Source organism: Sinocyclocheilus rhinocerous, unplaced genomic scaffold, assembly GCF_001515625.1.
Source record: "Sinocyclocheilus rhinocerous isolate Xijiao unplaced genomic scaffold, SAMN03320098_v1.1 scaffold418, whole genome shotgun sequence".
In the NCBI taxonomy this organism is placed as follows: Eukaryota; Metazoa; Chordata; class Actinopteri; order Cypriniformes; family Cyprinidae; genus Sinocyclocheilus; species Sinocyclocheilus rhinocerous.
Window position 1 is genome coordinate 274712 of NW_015651146.1, and position 6036 is coordinate 280747.

At 38.4% G+C, this 6036-nt stretch overlaps 1 protein-coding gene across 2 annotated transcripts in view; it reads right to left on the reverse strand.

Annotated features, from left to right (window-relative positions):
- The window catches only part of LOC107712691 (intermediate filament family orphan 2-like), a 20893-nt gene that overhangs the window by 9496 nt on the left and 5361 nt on the right, over positions 1-6036 (reverse strand). The gene's annotated exons all lie outside the window — the stretch shown is intronic.

The following is a 6036-nucleotide window of genomic DNA, read 5'->3' on the forward strand; positions in this document are numbered from 1 at the left end:
CGTCGATTTTTACAAAGCTCATCGGTCTGAAAAAGCGAGGTGTGCTGTGATTGGCCAGCTATTCAGTGCGTTGTGATTGGCCGAATACCTCAAGCGTGTGACGGAAATGTTACGCCCCTTACCATACTGTGATGCCGTCTCCTAGCAGGACGAGACAAAACCAATAAAACCCATTATAAACTAGGCATTTATTGCATCCAGTGGGGACATAATTACTGATTATAATGACTTATACTGTCTTTTTATGCGTTGCATATCGCGCTGCGTAAACCATATCTGCATCTGTGATCGGAGAAACAACAAACAACAAGCCTACTCTACACTGCTCACATCTCAGAACGCTGACTGTTTCTATAGCAACTGGGACTTCTAACGGTAGCTGCAGTGACGCAATGACTTTACCGATTAGTGATTGGCTCTTTTACTCAGAAGGCGTGGCTTCCTTCGATAGAGCGGCCATATTGAAAGTTGAATTTTTTTCCCCATTCAAAACTATACGAGTGACATGTCTTGGGTATTCTATAGCCTTTGAGATGGCGCAGTCCAGTAGGTTCTAACTCAATCTGATATAATGACATCATTATTCACATGGCGCAGTTGATTGGTTTCTTTTCACATCAGCAGCCAATGAGCTTGCTGCTCAACATTCAAATACTTGGCTAGTGCTTGCTGTAGCAGTTGTAGAGCGCTTCCCCAGCTCCACCTGTATAGATCTCCTACGGGGTAATGTCATGTATGTTATATATTTGACATATTTCATATATGTTGTATGTGCAGCAGCAGTATTTCCTACATGCTCACAGCAGCATGTCTGTGGATGTATTGGCAGTAGCAAGTCTCGGTACTCAGTACATCATGGATCCAGGCGGATAAGACTGTGTAAACTCAGGGACAGTGTGGATATCTCTGAATGTCAATGGGATCTAGTGGAGCTGACTAGACAACAGCCCAAAGTCATGAGAATCAGACTCCTCTCATTTCCTCTGCTGCAGCACAGACTGCACACGAGAGCTTTCATTTCATTCAAAAGACACTGAACACAATACAAATGGAAACTCTCTCCAAAGTAAGGCAGTGTGGACAATGGCATGAGGAAATATAGAAGAATACTGCATACCGAATGCTTTTGAATGCTCACCTGGTCAAAAATAAGCACAGGATTAAAACTTTTTAGTGAACTGCTATTTAGGAAAAGAAAGATGAGACACACCACAAAATAAAGAGCTGCCTTCTTTGTGTTTCACCATAAGCCAGCACTGTACACACTGCTGTGACTTCTTCCATTGTGTGAGATCAGGCCAGTCGATATTAATACACATTGTTCAATTTATGGGAGAGTTCAAATGACTTCTGCCAATGTTTCAAAGAGCTATTATAGGTAAAGAAAGAGGCAAGTCTGTTTTTAGGTCAAATGTTCTATGTGTACCATTGTTATCTTAAACCGCTTCAAAAGTTTACAAGTGAATAGGGCAGAGAGTGATAATGCGAGGTGACCATGAGGGGATCATCATTGCACCTGTGAAGACCTAAAAATGGGTTTAGAGACACACCCATTGTCTCATTTGTCCACCACCTCTGAAATGCAAAGAGACAATATCTTGTCTAGTTTAGACTTCTTTCAAAAACATTTACAAAATCTCACCAACCACAAACTTTTATACATACTGTATATATGAGAGCTAAACAATATATGCTCAAAAATGTATGCCATTTCTCATGAGATGGGGGAGGGAAGTAACCTAGAAGACAGAGGATGATATGACCTATGACCCACTATTGCCCCCATAACATATTTTGCAGACAGATGGTGGCAAAAGGTTGAGAAAGCTATACAGGCCACAATGTAGTCATGAGCTGGTATGTTAGGAATGTAAATGACCTCTTCTTAAAATCTGAACTAATGAGCAAATGAGCCACACCAACCATTCCACATGCTTTCTGGCATTTCTGGATTATTATATATATTTTTTTAACTTACAAATGGGCAGCTGACACAACATAAATGCACTGTTTTTTTCTTTTAGGATTTTTATTGTTTTACGATTTTCATTATGTTAAAAAATGATTAATTATGAAAATTATCAAAGAATTAGCAAACACTGTTTGAAATATCTTTGCTAAAATGCTTTTTTGGGTAGCTGACATGACCTGCTGAGCATTATCATAAACTAAGGCGTCTTGAACTCTCTAGCATAGTTTCCTCAGTGTGTGATTTTGTAATCCAATAAGCTCTCAGCTATTTCAAGAAAAAAAAATGTAGAGAGTGGCTTGGTGCAGACTGCAGACTGATGTTTCTTGTAATCATGAGTTCAGTGGTATGTTAGGCATGTAAATGATCACCTTTGCTTTCTATATATGTCTGTTCTTTGACCACTGTTTTCAAGGAATGTGCCACATTCAGTGCATGCACATCACATTAAGCTCAATTCTTACACTTTCACTTAAGACAATGATCTCTAAACTGCTTTGATTTCTTATGATAAGATTCAGTATAAGTGTTCAAGTGATTGATCAAAGTGGTTTATCAGCCATTTTAAAACAATGGACTGTATTGGAATTGCTACTGGTCAATAAATCCATAAAATGACTCACAAAGTCAAAATGAGGTTGGAGGATGATAAAAGTGAAATTAAATAATAGTATTATTATACAATTTAATGCTAAAATAAATATTAAGTTCTTAAATACAATCTGGCTTCTCTGATTTTCATAAAAAAAATCTTGCAAGGGCAATCAATGCATTGGGATAAAATTATTCAGTACTGAGTTATAAAGCTGTAGCTTTAAAAATACATTTGAAAATAAGCATGTGCTTTCATTTTTAAATAAAAATGAATGCCTCATGCCAGGTCTGTTTTAGACCTCACATTTCCTTTGTGAGGTCTAACTCATACTCATAGATTTCCTTTTACAAAACAAGAGAATCCTATGTCTGTACATACACAAATACTGCTGTATATGCCATATTTGTGGCTTAACACAAAACAAAAGCTGTCAGGCTGTACAGACCATTTCATTTGCATGATGGAACATTAGTTTGGTTCCTGTGCCACAATTAACTCTTGGCGAAGTCCTTCTGTCCTAAACCCTCTAAACCATGAGCTAAATGAATTGAGATGCGTTAAAAAACAGACATTATCTCTGAGCTGTTAAACAACAAGAATCAATCAAAGTCAATCATACATTTAGAGAAAAAAGGGGTACATTTAATTGGTGATGCTTGCTTGGGGTGGGCAACCATCTAAAACACCTTAGCAACCACCCAAAACACTCTAGCATCATGACTGTGACTTGTAATGTCCACATACTGTTAATAACTTTGTAAAGCCAAATATATGCTTTTTGCTTGGAAATTGCTAAAGGTGGTGTAGCTGAAACGTCTACATATTTTATTCAGTTATAAACACATTTTTAAAATAAAGAGTGCTAAATGAAAATCCTGACAATACGTGCAAAGATGACCTACATATTGATCCATCTCCAGACAGTCCCTTGGGTCTTCAGTTGTGCACATCTGAGTCCGCACCCGGACACCAGAAGAAGAGCGAGCTGCATTTCAGATCGATACTCAGAGCTAAGAATCACACACACATGAACACACAGATCTAAACCCCTCCCTTCTGTGCCACAGAGTGTCTATATAGACAAAGTACTTGATTATAATTTTCAGGGCTCCAGCTAAAAAAATAAATAAATCACTTAAGGAGCCATTGGCTCCTATAAATAAAACAAAAATAGGTGCCAAATTGTTTTAAGTGCCACAGAATAAATGTGTTTTATTTATTTTCTTTAAACACCTTAACATTTCAGTGACAGTCATACTGTTATGTGTTTATGTCTCCCCTCCTTTTACAGCATCAGCATTTTAATCCATCTTGTAGATAATTAATATTACTTGGTACTTAAATGTTTATTTACACTGTAACAAGGACACCATAAAATAAAGTGTAGCCATACATTTTCATTTAATTGCAATTAACATGCAATTATGTGTTCACACTTAAGCATTTTCTTTGAAAGCGTACTCTTTCTGTAATAAGTACTCTTTTTAAAAGTATGTTAAAGTGTACTTCTGTTCACAGGGGAATAGACAACATCCAAACTAGCAAGATGGAACAGTCAGGCTTTTATTAAAGCATCTGCGTCACTGGGGCTTTTGAGGTTCAGATTTAAATGCATAATGCCTTGGCTGGCTGCATCTACTGCTCCATCCATCAGGAAATTTACAACCTGCACAATAAACAGTCATTCAGAAATGTATCTATTTACCACATAACTGACAACTTTGCACCAGCTGAATCTATTTATCTGGAGGAAATAAAATCTTTTGAAAGAAATAACTTGCTAGCTCAGGAGAAAAAGGCAGAATAGCATCTTTCAGGGAAATCAGCAAGCCAGGAATAATTTGTTAGCATCATTAGCCCATTGATTTTCATTGCCATGGTAAAGACTGGATGGATCATCAGCTTTCAAGTTTCATCTATGGATGTCATGTCATGAAAGAACATGCTAGTCAGTCCTGACTGACCACAACATAAAAACAATGTCTACTCTGTACATATGTGAAAACTGAAATGGTGTTTGACTGCAGTTTATTAAAGAAACAAGTTTATTGTAAGATTCATCTATGGATGTCATGTCGTGAAAGAACATGCTACTCAGTCCTGACTGACCACAACATAAAAACAATGTCTACTCTGTACATATGTGAAAACTGAAACGGTGTTTGACTGCAGTTTATTAAAGAAACAAGTTTATTGTAAGTAAAAATGTTAAGTAAAAATCACTGAATCACATTCCTAAAGTCATTCAGTCCAATTAGGCCTGACCAGATCTTTTTCAATTTATGTAATATCATATAAAATTATATAATAAAAACAATTATTATTAATAATATGTAAAAATAATATATGAAATATTACAAATAAAATTTAAATAAATAAATAATAAATAAGACATTTGAAACTCAAGCCCCCTCAAGCAAAAATAAATAAATATAAAAAAAACAATAAAAGTGTTATTTTCTTTCATCATACCAGTTCATAGCTGTTCTTGGATGTTAAATGTTCAGAATGTTCTAGTTCCCATGATTTTGGACTCCCAGCATGAGCGGGGGGCAGAACTGATTTCCTGCCCAGTGAGGCAGCACTACTGAATCATTCACTCATACCTCACTTTGCTGCAAGCTTACCTCCTGTTCACACACTATTGATCCGCCACACAAAACATCATCTCTTATGCAGCTACTGCCACGATCCCTGACCAGACGTCAACGGCCATGGCTTTACAGCCCGACTCACACGGGTCAGTGGAGATCATCTGCTGGGGTTATTAAACACCTTTTGAAAGTATGCGTTCCTCAAAGCCGTCATCTGTAGAATGCGTGGCTTTTGTGCTAGGAAAGGTTTATAGCTTGTCTCACAAATCATGGTAGTCCAAAGCACGACGATGAAGATAACGATACTAAATAGTTTTTAATAGTACAGATTCACAGAACAAACTCAGAAAAAGGCAGGCAGGCAAAGTAGAACAACCACGTAACACCGAACAGGACTATACCGAACAAATGAGGATTCAAACGGAGTTGATGAGGCGAAAATCAAATCAAAAACTATAGCAACACATCAGACACGCCGACAGGAAACGAACACAAGGATAGAAAACCAAACTAAACTGAATATTATTGTGACAGTACACCCCCTCCCAAAAGGCGCGACCTTGCACTGACGAGAGGTTTAGGTTGAGGACGATTGGTGATTGTGAGTATAGCGAACAGATCCAGAGGAGGTGATGGAAGAAACCAGGGAGGTGCTGATGGTGGTAGGGGCCAAGGAAATGCCCAGATGGTGCCCCAAGGAGGAGTTGCAAGAGGGACTGACAGAGACGATGCAGATGGAAAAGGAGCCCCAGGCAGAAACAGAGCCAAAGAGCCAGGGTGACACCGAGGCTCCTTAGGGCCAAGGCGGAGTCGGTGGCTCCAGTGACTGAGGCGGGGACACGGAAGACTGCGGTGAAGCCGGACCGACTGAGGACCGG